Source organism: Chionomys nivalis, chromosome X, assembly GCF_950005125.1.
Source record: "Chionomys nivalis chromosome X, mChiNiv1.1, whole genome shotgun sequence".
Taxonomy (NCBI): domain Eukaryota; kingdom Metazoa; phylum Chordata; class Mammalia; order Rodentia; family Cricetidae; genus Chionomys; species Chionomys nivalis.
In genome coordinates, this window is record NC_080112.1 from 124,698,705 (window position 1) to 124,720,114 (window position 21,410).

General features: G+C 40.8%; 1 pseudogene; it reads right to left on the bottom strand.

Annotated features, from left to right (window-relative positions):
* Positions 1-8,001: 8,001 nt before the first annotated feature.
* The window catches only part of LOC130868635 (malignant T-cell-amplified sequence 1-like), a 29,005-nt pseudogene continuing 15,596 nt past the window's right edge, over positions 8,002-21,410 (bottom strand).

Genomic DNA, 21,410 nt, shown 5'->3' on the forward strand with positions numbered 1-21,410 from the left:
GTCTTTACTAGCCTGTCCACAGGTGTCTGTAGGCTTGTGTGTCTACCTCGCTGTGGTCTATGGGTGTGCCTGCACCACCAGCCTGTGTGTGCCTGGGGGCCTGCTGGTGTCTGCTTGACTAGTGGGTTGTGTGATTGTGGCCTTTGCCTAGAGAGAATAAAGTATGCATATTAGTTTCTTTTTTTTTTTACTTCTGTGACAAAATATTATGACCAAGAAACTTATACAAGTAAGCATTTAATAGGGCTCATGGTTTCAGAGGGTTAGAGCCCTTGATGACAAAACAAAGGCATGGAAGCAGGAATAGTTAAGAGTTCACACCTGGACACAAGCAGCAAGCAGAGAGGACACACTGGGACTCACACTTTTCTTTGGAAACCTCAGAGTCTGTCCCCAGTGACATACTTCCTTCAGAAAGGCCACACCCTTTAATACTCTTCTAACAGCTATCAACTGGGGTCAAGTATTCAAATGCCTGAGACTTAGCAGGGGATGTCTCATTCACATTTCCAGAGTATGTCCTGTTGCCTACGACTCCTTGCAAAACCTTCATTTCCGAGTCCCTCATAACCTTCTTTCTTTCTTGGTGCTGGAAAATGGACCTCACATCTCTCTTCCAGACACTTTAACTGGGTATATTTATTTTTCTGTAAAATTGGACTTGGTACATTTTATGAAAGACTTCATAGTCAATGAGCTGTCGCAATCAGCAACACTATATCATGATCACATAGCTAGCAGTTCATCCAACCTAGATCATCCGTCTGGCACTGAACTTCAGATTCTCACTTAGTAGAGCTTGCTATTTAGTCATAGTATAGATTTTAGTGAGCTAGGTAAGAAGAAGAATAAAGGGGGAATTCCTTGAGGTGCGTGTGTGTTGCTGAAGATGGAGGCAGGGGCCTTGTGCATGCTCACCAAGAACTCTATCACTGAGCTATTAGGTCTCAGGTCATTGCTTCTTATTTCCGTTATTGGGGGTTGTTTCTGTTTTGTTTTTAAGATGGGAGCTTTTTATACAGGCCAACCTGGACTTCAAATTTCTCAGTTTCTCAGAATGACCTTAAACTTAGGATTCTCCTGTGTTAGCCTCCCAAGTGCTTTTCCTACTATACCCAGTGAGCATCACAAGATTTCTCATCCCTGAGTTTCTGCAGAGAAGTAGAGAGGAATGGTCTCAGTAAGTTACGTGGGGAGAGGACACAGTGACATCCAAGTGCTGAGACCCTTAGAGACATTTATGTAACCATCTCTGTAGCCTCTGAAATTACACTGAAATGTCTTGCTTTCCAGGCACTTGAATGGCAGGAAACTAGAACCCAATCTCATCTCTCTGTAAGAGCATTAACTCCATATGGAAAACGTCTGTGAGCTCTAGAAGGTAGAGACATGTTCAAACTCAAGAGTGTACCAGTAACGTCACAAAACACAGACAAGATGGGAAAATGGTGTTTAAGTAGCCTAAGTTCTTGCATATAGGCAGCAGGAAGGATATGGTTTGTTACCGTAAGGCTTGGGACGGTGAAATGGTGTCCTAATTAACATGAACTGCCAGCTTGGCACAATCTAGAATCACTTAAAAACGGAGTCTCAGTTGAGGTATTGCCTCCATCAGATTGGCCTTTGGACATGATCCTGAGGGAGTCTCTTGATCATTAACTGATGCAGGAGGTCCCAGTCTATCCCTGTGTAGGATGTCCTGGGCTATGTAAGGAAGTTTGGGAATGAGCCAGCAAGTAGCATTCCTCCATGGTTTCTGCCTTGAGGATCCTGCCTTGACTTCCTGTCCTGCCTTCTCTTGCTCTAGCTCTCACTCAACCTAGCTTCTTGAAAATAGATCCCAGGCCCACCTGCCTAGGGGATGGTACCGAACTGAGTGGTCTGGGCCCTCCTATATTAAACAACAGTCAAGACAATGCCCCACGGCCATAGCTACAGGTCAGTTAGATCTAGGCAATCTCTCAACTGAGGTTGCCTTTTCCCAGGTGACTGGTTTGTGTCAAGTTAACGATGAAAGTTAACCAGTACACTTTCTTAGTAGGTAAATGTACTGCAACAGGAGAGACCCTGAGTTATGTACTCTGCATAAAGGACGGTTGCTGAGTTCAGCTAGGTGCCAGATACCGTTCCACGTGTGTTGCATAAATTCTAGTTGGTTTTAATAATAAAAATTCAGAGTCAGATATTAGGGGTGAAAGCTGATAGAGCAGAGAAGCAGAGCAGTAGAGTTCAGACATCTACCAATGCTCAGACCGAAGGGGAGATCCTGTCTCTGTGAAACCTCAGACTGAATGCTGTCTCTACAAACCCTCAGATTGCACTGAGTTCCTGTCTTCTCCTGCTATACATTACTCTCTCTGCCCAGGCATATCACTCCTGTCTCCAGATCCCTAGTGCTGGGATCATCTTTGTGTGAGCTCTGTTTCTCTTTTAGACAGATTCAATCTTGTGTAGCCCACGGGTCACCTTGAACTCACAGAAATCCATCTGCCTCTGTCTCCTGAGTCCTGGCACTATAGGTGTGGCCCATCACTGCCTGGCCTCTATGGCTAACTAGTGACTTAGCTTTGCACCCTGATCTTCATGCAAGCTTTTAAGGCAAGCTTATTTGTTAGATTATAAACAAAATATCACTACACACATGGACTGCAGAGATTAGGAACTGGATAGTGGTGTTATTCTCTTTGTGCCAATGAGAAACAGAAAGTGTGAATCTCAGGCTTCTGAACCAAGTCAGACAAGGTCACATGGTAAGTGTCTGAGAGAAATAGTTGGTATTGGAGTCAATCGCAGCTGTTGGATGCACGATAGACCAACTATGTCAAGGTGCTGTGTTACGAAAGATGACTTTATTTGAAAAACCAGCTGAACCAGAAAATGAAGACCTCATTTTCAAAGTCCACCATATACCTTAAAGCCAGTGAAGTTTTTAAAGTATTGTTTTTATTTTGAGTCTATTTGTATTTGGTGTACATGTAGGACTACGCACCACATACATGTCTGGTGCCTGTGGAGTCCAGAAGAAGATGTTGCAACCCTTGACTCTGGAGTTATAAACAGTTGTGAGTCACTTTGTGGGTGCTGGGAGTGAAACCCAGGTCCTCTGGATGATCAACCTGGGCTCTTACTCCCTGAGCCATCTCTCCAGACACAAAGGGCTTTTGTAAAAATAGAAAATTTAAGGAAGTGGGATCAAATGGGTGAAGTTTTAAGCTGCAGACCAAGGGCACTATAAGGGGTAGCTTTGAATGCTGGATGCCATTTAGACTTTGTAGAGTTTCCATAACACAGAACACATTCTTCTAAGTAGAGATATCTCTTCTAGGCTCTTCTTGTTGCTGCGATAAAATACTCTGACAAAAAGCAACTTGGGGCCAGACAGTAGCAGCACATGCCTTTAATTTAATCCAGCACTCAAGAGGCAGAGGTAGGCAGATCTCTGTGTGTTCAAGGCCAGCCTGGTCTACAGAGTGAGTTCCAGGACAGCCAGAGTGGTCAAAATGAAAAACCTTGTCTCAAAAAATAAATTTGGAAAAAAAAGCAACTTGGGGGAGGAAGGGGTTTGTTTGGTTTATAATTTCGGGTTATAGCATTTCAATAAGCATCATACCTTTGGGGTTTCTGCTTCAAGCTTCTGTCTTAACTTCCTGACTTGGTGTTCCTTGATGATATACTCCAAGCTGTATGATGAAATTAGCACTTTCCTCCCCAGGTGGCTTTGGTTATGATGTGTAGCACACCAATAGACATCTGACTAGGACAGAAGGCTACTGCCCAAGTGGGCACCTGTGGCGGCCCTGGGGTTCCCCAGCAGCCTGTGGTGAGAAGTCTGAGGAGCACACTCCAGCACAGGTCACTCAGAGTGAAGGCTATTCAGGGGGACTCAAGACTAGAGAGACTTTCGAGGGTTATTCAGGGGGATTGTAGGTGTTTCTCTTCCACTCTTTTGGAGTGTCTGTGAATTCAGAAAGACACGGCTAATGTTATTTCACCAGGAGTGAGGCTAGAGACCTGAACTTCTTGAGGAGGGAGTCCCATCCCAGGGCCCCTGGAAACACTCCAGCTGAGCTTCCCTATAGCAGGTAGGGCTCTTCAATGACACCCAAGAAGCAGAGAGAATGAGGCTAGGAACAGAGCCTCCAGCTTCCACTAATACCCACTTCAGTAATCACACAGGGCCGGTGGCTAACCCAGGGAAAGGACAGGCCCAGGGAGTCTGTGGAGAGGAGGACATTTTGTAAGTTTTTGGCAGCTGGGTGTAGTGTTGGACATGTATATATTAGATATGAACATATAAAAATATGTTTCTGAGAAGTGTTGGTGCCTTTTGTTAGATTCTGAAAAGCATGGCACCCAGTGAACACTCTTGTCACCACTGCTGTGTCTCCTTTGTCACCGAGTCACCTCCTCTGTTGCAGGCGGCTTCCCTGTTGAACACCCAGCAAAACAGCTGAGACCTGAGACCTCAGGCCCAAGATAAGCTGTAAGCAGCCAGCTAAGGGGCACAACAGCTGCACCCAGGAAATCTGCCATGTAGGTCCCCTCATCGTGCCACCAGGACCCTCAGCTTCAAGAGTGTGACACACCCTGGGAAGCCTTCCACAGGCGTTTCAGTCAGTTCCAGTATAAAGAAGCAGCCGGGCCTCAGGACGCCTTCTGGCAACTCTGGGAGCTTTGCTCTCAATGGCTGAAGTCACAGACATGGTCCGTGAAACAGATCCTGGCGCTGTTGGTGACAGAGAAATTCCTGCAAATTCTACCTGCAGACACAGAGAGCAGCACCCGCGCGCTCAGCCTGGAGATTAGAGAACGACTCTTCCCCCTGATAGAAGAGCTATGGAGAGTCAATGCGGGAGCAGAGAACAAGGTGAGAAAGGCGCTGGGCAAGTGCCTAGGCAGCTGCATCAAGATGAGACATTCCGTCCCTGTCATTCCACAGCCCCTACCCTTCCCCAGAGTTGTTTTCAACAGTCTCTTTTGTGGGAGTCAGCTGGATCAGCATAGGGGTCGTAGGATAGGGGTTAGAGTTTCCACCCTGTACCTGACCACTATGCCCTCTCTACAACACACAAATGTCTCCTTTATTATCAGTAAATGAATTCTAGGCAGCATAACTTCTCTATACACACCCATCAAAACATCAGTGCACTGCCCTGTGGCTTGCACAATGATTCTCTCTGTGGGATGTCTTTGTGTCAGGAACTCAGAATGGTTTTAACCTTGACAAATACTGGATAGCTGGGTGTACAGGCACATTCCTCCTGTAGTTCTGATAAGGGTGAGGCAGGAAGATCACTTGATACTAGGAGTTTGAGATCAAGCTGGGCAACAAAGTGAACATTCAGGTGGAAAAAGTGGCTTTACATAAGAGGGAAAGCAGAGCAACAGACAGCAAATGTGGCCCTTGAAACCAAAAATATTGTGTTGCCTTACAGAAGAAGCTTGACACATCTGAGTTAACTGGAGTCTAGGAGGGATAGAAAGGGACAAGTGGGCGTTTGTCATATTCTAATATTTTATTAAGCATATGCACGGGTAGGGTCGGCTGCATCGACAGAAATCATGATGTCCTAGACATGTGTATCTGTCCTTGGAATGAATCCCTCCCTGCTAGCATGATCAGCAAAATTCAGATCGAGTCCGATGATCGAGTCGCTACCTACAGGTAGATCCTGAATACTTGAAATGGAGCTCATGTCATCAAGAAAATTAGCTTGGATCTGACATAATTTTAGGTAATGTTAACTACATTTCATTTTAAAGAAGGTCCATTAAATGTTAAGAAGGATGTTCTGACTACTATACTACAGAGCACAGCTGAAGGTATTGAGGCGTGGGATCCCTTTCCAAATCTTTCATGATGACAGATGGAAGATCCAGAGAACCACAGCAGAGAGGAGAGAGCGACATTATCCATTCTTTATTTCTACCCAAAGTGGGACATGAGGACATCATGTTCTAAGGCTTTCTCTTCATGTAATACAGTGGTTCTAAACCTTCCTAATGCTATGACCCTTTAATACAGTTCCTCATTATTGTGGAGACCCCCAGCCATGAAATTATTCTCATTGCTACTTCATAACTGCAACTTTGCTACTGCTATGAATCATAATGTAAATATCTGATATGCAGGAAATCTGGTATGAGACCCCTGTGAAAGAGTTGTTCTAACCTCCAAGGAGGTTATGACCCCCAGGTTGAGAACCCTTGATGTAGATGTCCTAAAGAGTGGAAGAGACAGCAAACTGTTTATTCCATGTATACAAAAACGCTTTTTCATAACTTCTCCTTTTCTTCTTATTTACCTCAGAGCTATGAATATAAAGTAGGAAGAAGGCACGACTTGGACCACACAAATGTAAGCAACTCCGAACATCCTTCATTATCCCTCCCATTCTAAATGTCTTGTTATTGGGAGAAACACAAATCATCCCTTTTCCCTTTCTTCCATGTATTCATTCACCCATATGTTCTTGCTGCTCTTGAATTGGGAAGAGACACTAGCCACAATCTCTATTCACCAAAGCTCAGCAGAGGTCTCTGTGATCTTCCAAGCTGGGCTGAGCCTTTGTAATGGGAGCTAGCTGAATGGGCCAACCATTCCTTAGTATGAGACAAATAATGTAAAGGGATATCTGCTCCAGGTGAACCAAAAAAAGTGGGAACCTTGACTCAAACACCAAGTTATGTCTTCTACTGCTTGAATTCTTCTGTCATCGGCCTGGCCCAGGCACAGCTGACTCAGGCCTACATGCTTGCAGTGGCGTCCTGTGGGGCTCCCTGACTCCAAGCCAGAGTGTCTTCAGTTTTTTTTTTCTTTTGGACTGAGGAACCCCTTGGGCATGGAGTAAGACCTATCAGCCTTGGTTCCCCTGGGCAGTATGACAAATACAGACCTGCTGATGTGTATCCAAGGTTGACCTGAAATCATATATATATATATATATATATATATATATATATATATATATAGAGAGAGAGAGAGAGAGAGAGAGAGAGTCATGTTCAGCTATGCAGCTGGCATGTGTAGGCAGGCCAAGCTGCCACAGTCTCTTTCTCTGCAGCAGTGTGTGATGTTTCAACGACCAGAAAGTCAGAGTTTTCTCGGGAGGGTAAAGTAGATGGCAATTTTCCCTGAGACTGGTGTTCTAGTACCTAGCTATTAAATACCACTGTTGCACACTGTGCCAACAATGCCAACCAATACAAGGGATAAATAATTGTAGGAGCCTGGAAATCATACACAGTCAGAAGCATGCAGTGAATTGAAGGAAGAGACAATGCCAAGAATGATGTGAACCTGACTTGCCTCCTTTATTTTGACATATAAGCTCAGGTAGTGGGGTGTCAGAAACATTCCTAATGCGATTTTATACCGGATGGACTCAGAATTAAGACTATGCTGCTTGTTTCTCCTTTTGATTCCAGGATGTCTGTGGAGCCTTGGCTGTCACTCTTCTGCCTCACAATTATAATGAGCAGACGACTTCTAACCATCGACCCCATATTCAGATATACATCATAGTCTTCCTGAAATAACCCCAAAGAAACCCTTCTTATGTGGAGGTATTACCTGAAGCATTTCCAGTTTTAAGAAAGAGACAATTTCTGGGCTGGAATGGTGGCCCAGCAGGTTAAAGGCACTTGCTGATAGGCCGGATGACCTGAGTTCAATCCCCAGAACTCATATAGTAGAAGGAGGTAACTGAGTCTCCACAAATTATCGTCAGATTTCTATATGTTCTCATACTTGCATATGAGGACATAAATAAATATAATATAATGTACAAAGAAAGAAGAAAGAAAGAGACAATTTTGATCTAAGTGTGACTATCTAAAGTTCTTTAGCACCCTCTGGCTGTCACTGCATAGGATTTTTTAAACATCCAAAAACATTTATTCAGCTTAACAACAGAGGCATTGTCTTTATGCGGTCACACATAGACACAAACACAGATATGCACAATATTCGTATTTAGTCCCAACACATTCTTTTGAGGTTCATTTATATGTTTTCAAATGTCACAGCCCATCATTTAAATAATGGACATTTTTCACTCTGTCACACTACAGCTTCCACGATGACATGTTTTCTCTTAAATTTTATTTTATTTTCGGGGTGTGGGCAAGGGCAGAGGGAACAAAGGAACAGGGAGATGAATAGAATCTGGATGTATGATGTACAAGCCACAAAGAACAAATAAAAATTTAAAAAATGGATATTTTTAATATCAATTCCTCTGTTGACTTCCTCAATATCTTCTACAGTCATCTCCATGACTCCAACACATAAATTGGCAAGTTGTTTTTCTTATGTCATAATTGCAACCATAGTATCTACAACACTGGAGTAAAGTTTAGCTCCCGAAGTTAAGATTGGACACATGATATTTGCTCCGCTGAGTGAAAATTTGATGGCCCCTTTATCAACCTGCTGATATGGCAAGATAAGAGGATATTTTTGAAATAATCTTAGGGTTGGATAAAAAGGCTCTTCTCTCTGTGTACACAAGGTCACTCTAAGGATTTCTATGTGTTCATGGCATCTGACAATTTTCACAGTATCTTTCTCAGGCATGATTTGATTAAACCATGGTTCAATACCAGAAATTGCTCTATCAATTGGTTTTAATATCCTTTAATAATCAATGTTTTCAATGGGGCAGTTGGACAGATTTTCTTTTTCATCAAATTTCTTGAATGTGATCCAAGGTTAAGAAGGCAATGATAGTGAAGGGTCTATAGTTACAAGGAAACTGAATTAGGAAGGGTTTGACAGGGCCTATTACACAGGGAAGGCTGGGACTGACAGCCAGGGATGCTGTCATTATCTGGAATGCATGGAATTACTGAAGCCACATTTCTCCCTGTAGTCCATGGCTGGATACATATGGAAAAGCTATGCCTTGGTTGGTTGTGATTTTATTCATTGTGAACGATCCACTATTCTTGTAGTCGTTTCTGCAAAACTAACTTTTATTCTAAGAAGACATTCACTTTTATAAGACAACATGAACAAACAAATGTCTTGGCAACAAAATTAGATTGCTCAAGGAAACCCATTAGCTGTTTTGTTAAATACTTTCAGTGCTAAAACAGAAGTTTTATGACATGTAGCAGGCATTTGGTCTTAGCATTTACTTTCACAGATCAAAGAGAAGGATGACAATGGGACTGGTTGGAAAGATACCTACAGAACAGTCCAATAGTATAACAGTGATTTTTTTCTGCCCAGTGTACACAGACACAGCATTAGAAGCTGTTGACATAGCTTCATATGTAAAAATACAGGATCCTTCTTGTAAACACAAATACAGATCCTGCAGCTAAGGGACTCAGCGTCACAGCTAAAATCAGTCCCAAAGTCACAGCCCTAACTGAGGAATCGGTTCATATCATTAAATAACAGAGATTGGAATAGCTGTGTGGAGTTCATGGCTTCAGTACAATTGCTTTGATTTCGAGACTGAGAGACCCAAGGGTTAAATTTAATCACTGTGAAACACAACATTACATACCAACTAAATCAATAAAAGAATCTCAAAAGCAAAAACAAAAATTTGTTTCTCAATATACCTGAAAGAATACATCTTCCTTGAGTCCCCAAATCTTAAAATGCTGGAGTGGAGGTTGGAGCACAGGTTCCACAAGAAACTCGTTGTTCACGGTGGAATGATCCCCGACTCGACAACCAAGTCTCCTGTGCCATGGGAGGAGAAGCCCGAGTACTGCTGCCTCCACCATAAAAATCCCGTGGCCTGTCCTGAGGGTCAGCACCCGCCTCCAGGACCTGACTCCAGATTCACAGCAGGTTACAGACTATGGCCGGCCTTTCCAGGATCCTGTGAGCCCATTTTCACCTGCCTGACAGAGACATTGTGAAATATTAACCATTGCTGTTCTTCGGTTAGAGCAGTGGTTCACAACCTTCCTAACGCTGGGACTTTGTGATACAGTTCCTCATGTTGTGGTGACCCCAACCATAAAATTATTTCGTTGCTACTTCATAAATTTTTCAGGGTGGTCTTAGGAGACCCCTATGAAAGGGTCATTAGACCCCAACGGGGTCTTGACTCACAGGTTGAGGATCACTGTTTTAGGATAAGAAGCAGCACACTTAGCTGGAATATGGCTAAGAAGGCCTACAGAAATCTCAGAAGGTCAAGCTAAATCTCAAATGGTTAGGTGTGGGCACCTACAACAAGTGAGTAACTGTGCTGGCTAACTTTATGTCAGCATAAAGTTCAGTGTCGCTGGCTTTATGTTGAGGTCTTTGATTCATTTGGACTTGAATTTTGTGCATGGTGATAGATATGGATATATTTTCATTCTTTTGCATGTTGATATCCAGTTATGCCAGCACCATTTGTTGAATATGTTTTCTTTTTTTCCATTGTATATTTTTTGCTTCTTTGTCAAAATCAGGTATTTGTGGGTGTGTGGAATGATTTGGTTTCTTTGGTCCTGGTCTGTTTTTATGCCAATATCAGCCTGTTCTCATAACTGTAGCTCTGTAGTAGAGTTTGAAGTCAGGAATTGTGATGCCTGCAGAAGTTCCTTTATTGTATAGAATTGTTTTGGCTATCCTGGGTTTTTTGCTTTTCCATATGAAGTTGAGGTCCGTGAAGAATTTTGCTGTTATTTTGATGGACGTTGCATTGAATCTATAGATTGCTTTTGGTAAGATTGCCATTTTTACTATGTTAATTCTACATAGCAAGAGCATGGGAGATCTTTCCATTTTCTGGTTTCTTTTTCAATTTCTTTCTTCAAATATTAAAATTCTTGTCACACAGGTCTTCCAATTGCTTGGTTAGTGTTACTCCAAGATATTTTATGTTTTTGTGGTTATTGTGAAAGTTGGAGTTTCTCTTATTTCTTTCTCAGCCCATTTATCATCTGTGTAAAGGAGAGCTACTGATTTTTTTGAGTTAATTTTGTATCCTGCTACATTATTGAAGGTATTTATGAGTTGTAGAAGTTCTTTGGTAGAATTTTGGGGTCACTTATGTAAACTATTATATCTCAAGCATTGAAGATGTGATAACTTGCACGAAGAATCTTTAACATAGAATGTAAATACTGACATTCTGCCAAATATGCCATCAAGCAATGCTTACCAAGTCACAGCAAATCTCTAGTATATGGTGAGAATAAATATCTGTTCTTCCAGAGAACTGGAGGGCATGTGAAGCTGTGGATCAGTCTCAGTGGAGGAGTGCTTTCCATGAGTACATAATTCCTTGACTTCAATTCCAAAGGGGATAAAAGATCAGAGAAAACCCTATGGTGCATATACTAAGAAAGTCTTGGCATATGTATGCTGATTTAAACTAGTCAGTCTAATAGTGTGTGTGTGTCTAAAAATTTTATTGAATTTGTTTTTTTAACTGTTCCATGTGTATAAAGTACATTCTTATGTCTGTAATTTCTGTTCTTTCAAATCTCTCTCATCTTTCTTTTCTACAAGTATTTTAGGAAGAAGTTATATTTTTACATTTTAGTTAAAGTATAATTACATTGCCTCTCTTTCTTCCCTCTAGCACTTCTCCTTTCTCCTTCCTCCATCTCTCTCTTATCCCCACCTAACTCAATAGACAATGTCACCCTAAATGATACACAGATCTGCTCATAAAGCAGAAGTTTATGCATTGCATATCAGACTACAGAAAGAGCAATTGACTATATTGGTTTATTGTCCTGGGGTTCCTTTGCAAAATTATAGTTGAGAAAATGTTCTGCATGTGTTTGTCCTTGACCAGGAATCACCAGTTTTGTGGGGCAGAGAAAGCTATTAGATGGATGAGTATAACAAGGAGATACAAGGCAAAAGCAAATTTAGAGAAAATTCAGCAAGAAAGTTAATCTTTTTCAAAACCCAAGTATGCCTCTTTCTGGTTTTACAGTTGGTAATAGACAAAGACATCTGCATACTCTACATGTGCCAATATCTCTTCTGATCTTGGAGGCTAAACGGGGACAGCCTAGTTAGTCCTTAGATGGGAAGATCACATAGAGAACAGGCAGCAGAGCTATGTGAGCTGTATGAGAACAAGGGAGAAAAGGAACAACCTTAGCAATTGGAGCCAGAACCAGGTCCTTCTGTAAAAGGTAGAGGGAAATGAACATCACCTGAAATGTTCACATTGCCCGAGAAATCATAGGAAAACCAAACTGTGCTATGAACAATACAAAACACATGCTCCAGCAGCCCTCCCCTTTTCACTGTCTCCTGTTATTGCAGTCCTCAGAGACATGAGAGCTGAGAGCATGGAGTCCCTCCTGTTTCCCTAGCTTTTTGCACAGGACCAAGGTTAGGCAAGGAATAAGGTTGACATAGCACAGCTTGTACTAGTGTAGGAGCCCAGAATTCGCTGGAGAATAGGAAAATCCGGACCATGCCCATCATAAATGCTTCAGGTCTACAATAGGGCCATGTTCTCACACCAATCACAGCAGTATTCATTGCTAGCTTCTATCTCCCAACCATGCTGATCCACAGGGACTGTAAAAGAAGACAGATAGGGACACTTGCTTGAAACTTAGTGTTCCCTGACTCTTCTGCCCCTAAGTTCCTGCAGCTGATTCTGCCTGAATTTTTCTTGTCCTGTGGAACAGCCTTACAATACTACTTGAACACTTAGGTTACGGAGAATGGAAAGATAACCACTGTGCTAATTAGATCACTTACTGTAGCTTCATCATCCACTGTCACAACTCAGTAGATGTAACCCTAAGGGGGAAAATGGGGGAGATTAAATGGGGAAGTAAAAGGAGGATAATACAGAGAGGAGAAGGAGGAAAGAGAGAAAAATAACACTAAGGATGTTTGGGGAAAAGTCATAGAGAAACATCTTATTTTATAAGCTTACTTTAAAATGTGTGTGTGTGTGTGTGTGTGTGTGTGTGTGTGTGTCTGCATATGCTATAGACATATTACTTAATGGAGTTATGCCATACAATGTGCAACACATCACAAGTTCTCAGTCTTTGGGTCGTGACTTCTTTAGGGGTCACCTATCAGATATTTGCATCACAAGCCATAACAGTAGCACAATTATAGTTATGAAGTAGAAACAAAATAACTTTATGGTTGGGGGTCACCACAACATGAGGAAATGCATTAAAAGATCACAGAATTAAGAAGGTTGAGAACAACTGCCATAGACAAACAAACAAACAAACAAACAAAAAAAAACAGTTCCAGGTACAGGAAGCTTCCTGTTGAGTAGTAGGGGAGTGGTCCAAGAGACTCACAAAATAATATTTAGACTATTGCCTTTGCCCTTGGTTAACTCTCAGAACTTGAAGGTAAGACCCTATTACTAAATACAACACACAGTTCAGACACAGGACTGAGTGGAATCATGCTGGTACTAATCTAGAAGTGAACTCCCATTGGGTTCTTATATAATTCTTAATAGCATGGGAAGGTGCTATGCAAGAAGCTGGGGGAAAGAGTAATAAATATTCCTATCTGTAAATTGTAAATTCTATAAACCACAGTAGAGAGTAGTGCATGAAGATTACCTAATGGTACAACAGTGGCACATATATCCTAGGGGTAACTAACAGCTACCTAATTGTACCAAGGCCCACTCAATAGAAGAGAAATCGTGCTGGAACTGTAAACTTAGTCAACTACCCACATTTGGAGAGATCATAGGCAATAGAGGAGAACTTACTCTTGTCATTTTCCTAAACCAACCTAGCTTACAACTGTATTTTAAATGCTTATCCTTATACCCACAGATTAAGTGTTCACACTCCTCATCAAAGAAGCTTCTTTTTACAGCAGACAGAGGCTGCTACAGAGATATATAACCGGGTCAAAGTGCAGGGACTAAGTGACTGAGAATTGATGAACAGTTGGTATCTCTACAACACAACCTCTACACTTAATGTTCAGGGAACATCATGGAAGAGGTGGCAGAAAGACTGTAAGAGCCAGAGGCGATGAATGCTTACAGTGGAGTGGATTATTCTAAGTACATCAGGACAGTTGCACATATGAATTAACGGTGGCTATGACCACACACACAAGCTATACAAAATCAAGCCAGACAAAATTCCAGTATGGAGAGGGGAGGTGGTCAGAGCTTTCCATCCTTACATGATGAGCTATTGGCACTGATCTCTTCTGGAAGAGGAAAAGTAAGTTTTCTCAAAGAATACAGTTCCCGAGAGGTTACCTATGCTCTACTGATGGCTCCACATCCATGTGCATGCTGGTAGCACTAAGGGTGTGTATGTAAGGGGACTGTGTGCTTTCTTTTTTATATTGTAAACTTTTTTCCCTTTTAGAATAGATTGTATTGAGCTTTACATTTTTCTCTGCTCCCCTCTCTTCCTCTTCCCTCCCCTTCAGCCCTCTCCCATGGTCCCTATGCTCCCAATTTACTCAGGAAGTCTTGTCTTTTTTTTTTTTTTTTGCTTTGCATGTAGGTTGGATCCATATATGTCTCTCTTAGAGTCCTCATTGTTCTCTAGGTTCTCTGGGTTTGTTAATTATAGGTTGGTTTTTCTTTGCTTTATGTCTAAAAGCCACTTATGAGTGTGTGCATGTGATATTTGTCTTTCTGGGTCTGGTTTACCTCACTCAAATCAATCTTTTCTAGCTCCTTCCATTTGCCTGCAAATTTCAAGATGTTATTATTTTTCTGCTGTGTAGTACTCCATTATGTAAATGTATCACATTTTCCTTATCTATTCTTTGGTTGAGGGGCATTTAGGTTGTTTCCAGGACTGTGTGCATTCTTAAAGAGAACACATTAATAGCTCTAGTGGGGGAAGAGGAAGAGTTGTAAGGGAGAGACTGGAGTGGTCTTGATCAAAACACATTATTATGTGTTTATGAAATTCTCAATTAATAGAAAAGGCTAGCTGGTGTTGGTACACATTTTTAATGCCAACACTAGGGAGGCAGAGACAGGTGCGTCTCTCTGAGTTCAATGCCAACCTGGTCTACAGATTGACTTCTAGGACAACCAGGTCTACACAGAGAAACCTTATTTCAAAAAAAAAAAAGCTAGGATTGCCTGTCATTCCAGCATTAGGGAGGTGGAGCTAGAAAAGGATCTCTGTGGCTTACTAGCCAACCTGTCTAGCAAAAAAAGTGAGCTCTGGGTTCAGCGAAAGACGACCTCAAAAAATAAGGCAAAGAGTAATTGAGGACAAAAGCCATCAACCTTTGGCTTCTGCACCTATGTACACACATATGCATGTGCACAAATATGCACATGTCATATGTAATGAAGAATTAGTATACTGTCCAATAAGCAAACAATATATGCATATTCATAAATGAGAAATACGTTTTTTTCTTCTTGAACAGAGTAACAGGCTGATCTCTTGAATTTAAAAAAAAAGTGAGAGTTTTTCTATAATTCTGTCCCTTGGGCACAGAATATTCGTCATGTATGCTGAAATACAATACAATGTATGTATGACATATATATATATTTTATATTGAGATAAGCATTGTTCATTTCTTATTCCTACATACATGCATTCGAGTCATTAATGAACAGCCATCTGGGAGTGCTGAGGATATAGTCTATGATGTAATATGGGAAGAGTAGCCTGTTCAACTGCATCCCTCTCCTGGCATGTCTGGAACACTTCTTTTTATTGTTTGTGCATACAGAAACTATACAAGTCCAAGAAAACTTGGAAACAGACAACAAAGTCAAATTGAAACAAAAGCAATGTATTAAAGACACAAACAAGCTTCAACAATAAAACTCTGGACTGTAGTTATATTTTGGTGGTAGGGCATAAACCTAGCATAAATAAAGCTCCAGGCTTGAATTTCAGCCTGCAGAGAAAGCTAAAATAAATAAAACTAAAAATGTGAGATGGATGTCATTCACTTGTAGAGAGAACAAAGCTGTGTGTTTCCCTCCTTTTCAGTTGAAAAGTCTGAATTATCACATGTACTCACTCATAAGGTTTTTAAACATAAAGCAAAGAAAACCAGCCCACAAATCACAATCCCAGAGAATCTAGACAACAATGAGGACACTAAGAGAGACATACATAGATCTAATCTACTTGGGTAGTAGAAAAAGACGAGCTCTCCTGAGTAATTTGGGGACCTTGGGAAAGGGCTGAAGGGGAGGGGAGGGGAGAGGCAGGGAGGAGAGAGGAGAAAAATGTAGAGCTCAACAAAAAAATCCATAAAGTACAAAAGTGCAAAAATAAATAAATTAAAAAGTCTGCATTGTTTTCTTTTTTATTATTAATTCATTATATTACTTAAAAAAATACTAATCCAAATTCCTGCTTCCTCCCCTCCTCCCACTTCCCTCCCATTCCCTCCACACCCTCTCCAGTCTTAAGAGAGTACAAGGCACCCTGCCCTGTGGGAAGTCCGAGGCACTTCCCACTACATCCAGGTTGAGCAAGGTATACATCCAAAGAGAATAGGATCCCAAAAAGCCAGTACATGCAGTAGAGACAAATCCCAGTGCCATTGTCATTGACCTCTCAGTCTGGCCCAACTGTCAATCACATTCTGAGGGACTAGTTTGATCCCATGCTCGTTCATACCCAGTCCAGTTGGAGTGGGTGAGCTCCCATTAGCTCAGGCACATTGTCTCAGTGGGTGAACCCCTCATGGTCTTGACTTCCTTGCTCATACTCTCCCTCCTTCTGCTCTTCAACTGGACCTTGGGAGCTAAGTCCAGTGTTCTGATGTGGGCCTTTGCCTCTTTTTCTGTCTGTTGTTGGACGAAGGTTCTATGGTGATATTTAAGAGAATCATCAGTCTGACTACAGGGCAAGGTCAGTTCTGACACCCTCTCCTCTACTGCTTAGGGTCTTAGCTTGGGTCTTCCTTGTGGATTCGTTGGAATTTTTCTAGAGCCAGGTTTCTTGCTAGCCCCAAAATGGCTCCCTCAATCAAGATATCACTTTCCTTGCTCTCATATCTGTCCTTCCTCTATCTCCCTCAAGTTTTCTTCAACCCTCCCCTTATCTCATCCTCTTCCCCTTCTTCCCTTCCTTCTACCTCCTGCCCTATGCTCCCAAATTTTGTCAGGCAATCTTGTCTGCTTCCAATTTCCAGATGGAGCTATATATGTTTTTCTTCAGGTTCACCTTATTACTTACTTTCTCTAGGATCATGAACTATAAGAATTAGAAAACACTATCCTGAGTGAGATAACCCAGACACAAAAATATGAATATGATATGTACTCATTCATTAGTGGATACGAGCCATAAACAAAGGACATTGAGTCTAATTTCTTTCTGTAGGCACTTAGTACTATGAACTTTTCTCTTAGCACTGCTTTCATTGTGTCCCATAAGTTTGAGTATGCTGTGCATTTGTTTTCATTGAATTCTAGGGAGTCTTTAATTTCTTTCTGCATTTCTGCCTTGACTCGGTTTTTATTCAGAAGAGAGCTGCTCAGTTTCTATGAATTTGTAGGATTTCTGTTGTTTCTATTGTTGAAATTCAGCTTTAATCTGTGGTGGTCTATAAGATAGATGGTGTTATTTTAATTTTCATGTATCTGTTGAGATCTGCTTTGTGACATGTGGTCAGTTTTGATGACGGTTCCATGAGGTGCTGAGAAGGCATAATGTGTTTAGGTGAGAAGTTCTGTAGATATTTGTTTGGCACATCGGAGTCATAACATCTGTTAGTTCCATTATCTCTCTGTTTAGTTTCTGTCTAAATGACCTGTCTAGTGGTGAGAGTGTGGTGTTGAAGTCTCCCGCTAATAGTGTGTGGAGCTCAATGTGGATTTAAGTTTTAGTAATGTTTCTTTACAAATGTGGGTGCCATTGCACTTGGGGCAAAGATGTTTATTATTAAGATGTCATCTTGGTGTATTTTTTTCTTTAATGAGTATAAAGTGTCCTTCCTTATCTCTTTTGATTAATTTTGGTTGAAAGTCTATTTTGTTAGATATTAGAATGGCTACACCAGCTTGTTAGATATTCTAATGAGTATACCAGCTTGTTTCTTGGGTCCATTTGTTTGAAAAATCTTTTTTCAATTTTTATTCTGAGGTAATCTCTATTTTTAATTTGAGATGTGTTTTTTTGTATGCATCGGATGAATGGATCCTGCTTTCTCATCCATTCTGTTAGTCTGTGTCTTTTTATTAGGGAATTGCGTCCATTTATGATGAGAGATATTAATGACCAATGATTGATAATTCCCATTATTTGTGTTATTGTTGTTGGTGGCGGTTTGTGTGTGTGTATGTATTTTCCTTCTTTTGGTTTTTCTGGCGTGAAATTACTTATTTCCTGTGTTTTCTTAGGTGTAGTTAACCTACTTGGGTAGGAGTTTTCCTTTTAGTACTTTCTATAGGGCTGGATTTGTGGATAGGTACTTTTTAAATTTGACTTTGCATTGGAATATTTTGTTTTCTCTATCTATGGTGATTGAAAATTTTGCTGGCTATCATAATCTGGGCTGGCCTCTGTGGTCTTGTAGAGTATGCAATACACATCTGTATGGGGCCTTTTGGCATTTAGAGTCTTCATTGAGAAGTTGGATGTAATTCTAAGAGGTTTGTCTTGGTCTTTTTCTATTGCAACTTTTAATACTTTTCAATATGTTACTTGGTCTTTTTTCATTGCAACCATTAATACTCATCCTTTATACATTTAGTGTTTATTTATTTTTATTTTTTAAAAAATGAAAACAAACTATATTTTTTCATTATACATATCAATCCTAGTTTCCACTCCCTCCCTTTCTCCCATTCCCTTCACTTACCCTCCCAGCCCCACACCCCCATCCACTCCACAGAGAGGGTAAGGCACATTGTTTTGGGGAAGGTCCAAAGCCCTCCTTACTATATCTAGGCTGAGCAAGGTATCAACCCAAAGACAATAGGTTCCCAAAAAGCCAGTTTAAGCACTAGGGCTAAATTCTGGTGCTACTGCCAGTGACCCATCAGTCTGCCCCAGACATACAACAGTCAACCACATTCAGAAGGGCTAGTTTGGTCCTATGCTTGTTCCTTCACAGTTCAGCTGGAGTTGGTGAGTTACCATTAGCTCAGGTAGACTGTTTCAGTGGGTGAACCCATCATGGTCTTGACCTCTTTGCTCATATTCTCATTCTTCCCACTCTTCAACAAGACTTTGGGAGCTCAGTCCAATGCTCTGATGCAGGTCTCTGACTCTGTTTCCATCAGTTGCTGGATGAAGGTTCTATGGTGATATTTAAGATAATCATCAGTCTGACTGTAAACAGACTGTAACCAGTTCAGACACTCTCTCCTCTATTGTTTATGGTCTTAGTTGTGGTCATACTTGTGGATTTTTGGGAATTTCTCTAGAGCCAGGTTTCTTGCTAGCCACATAATGACTCCCTCAATCAAGATATTTCTTTCCTTCATTTAGTGTTTTTAATTGAAATTATTTATTTATTTTATATACAAACCACAATTTCTTTACCTGTTCATTTGTATTTTCCTGGATTTCTTTAAGAAATATATTTCTTTCTTCTTTAAGGGCCTCTATCATCTTCATAAGATTGAATTTAAGGTCATTTTTGTGCTTCAGCTGTGTTGAAGTATCCAGGGCTTGCTGTAGTAGGGTAGCTGTGCTCTGGTGGTGCCATATTGCTCTGACTGCTGTTGATTGTTTTCTAATGCTGGCCTCTAGTCATCTGAGTTTGGGTTTATTGTAAGTTTAGGTGCCAATTTCTGAGTTTTTCTTTGTTGGATGGATTTTTTAAAAATGTTTTCCCCTTGGTTTCTGTTTCCTCTCTGGTCTTATGGCCTGAGAGGCCTGAGGTTCTGGTGACCAATGAGTCTTCAGGTCCAGTAGGGAGCTGAATGCTTGGATAAACGAGGCAGAGTCAGGGAGAGGACATGAAGCTACTGCCAGAGACAGACATGCTGAAACTTTGCTGGTAAGCCTCAGCCACATGGTGATACACAGATTAATGGAGATGGGCTAGTTTAGGATATAAGAGTTAGCCAGAAACACACTTAAGCTATTGGCCAAACATTATCACAAATAATTTGTTTTCTTGGTGATTAATTTGGTGTTCAGCAGCCAGGAACAACCAACCAACTTCCTACCACAGTAGGGTGTCTCTGCTGGGGTTTTCATGGTCTGTGTAACCTCTGGGATTTTGGGGTTCTGCAACTTGGCATGACTTCTTTGGTTTTGGATACTGGTGTAGCCTGTGGGTTCTGTGTGCTTGTGTGGCCTCTAGGGTTCTGGGTACCAGTTGGTCTCTGGAGTTTCTAGTACCAGCAGAGTACCTATTATCTGATTTTTAAGTTTTCTAAGCAGATTCTAATGGCCACACACAATGAAGAATTTTTTCAACTTATTCAAAAAGTCACTGCTTGAAACAATAATTATGAACCAATTTTATAGAATTATGATATATCACTATGTACTGGATATACTTTTTAAAATACATGGGAAAGATAGTCAGGAAGCAAAATAGAACCCAAGTATTATATGCCTTCTAAATTGACATAATTTTTAAAACAAAGTAATAGGATTCACTATAAAATTTTAATACTTGGCTACTGTGCTATAGATATTCTTACTTTGATTGAGCGTATTCATTACTCTTGACACATTTCTATAAAATTCACACGAGTATAGTGGTATAAAAATTAAAAAAGGCAAACAGAATGAATTGCAGATGGGTTGTATTCCACACTATATATAACTTACAAAGATACTTACAGTGACCTAAAACCTCCCATGGCTATTTGTGCTTCTAAGATTTTTCTACCCACATATGTAGGTGTAGAACATTCAACATGTCTATTCCTTGGCTCCTATTTTGTTTCTTGTTCTTCTTCAATAATACAACCACTGTTGAAGTATGTACAGGCTGTTTTTGTGTGTCACCTTGACAAAAACTTCATCTACGAGGAAAGAACCTAAATTGTGAGAATGCTGTAGTGTAAATTCTAATTGGCCTTAACAATAAAAACCTGGAGTCATATATCAAGATAAATGCTGAAAGATCAGAGAAGTAAAGGAGCCAAACATTAGAGACTTTTTATCTCTACCAAATCCTCTGACCAAAGGGGGCAAGATCCTGTCTCCATGAATCCTCAGATTGAATGCCTGAGTTCTTGTCTCCTTCTCTTATTCTTGTCTCCACCCAGCCATATCCCCTCCTGTCTCCATCTCCCTAGTGTTGGGATTGAAAGTGCTGGGATTAAAACTCCTTCCTAGAGCAACTAAAGAACCTAATGCCTATTGTAAGAAACCATATTGCTCTGGGTGATAGATCAGCTATAGGAGAGAGAAAAAATTCAGAAGAAATGGTGAAGCATGTATTTTGCAAACTTCTATGAATTAACGAAGACCAAAATTAAAAATATGAATAAATGACATTGTTATTGAAGGTCTTGTAGACACAGGTGCAGATGTAACAATAATTGCTCCAGAATCTTGGCATC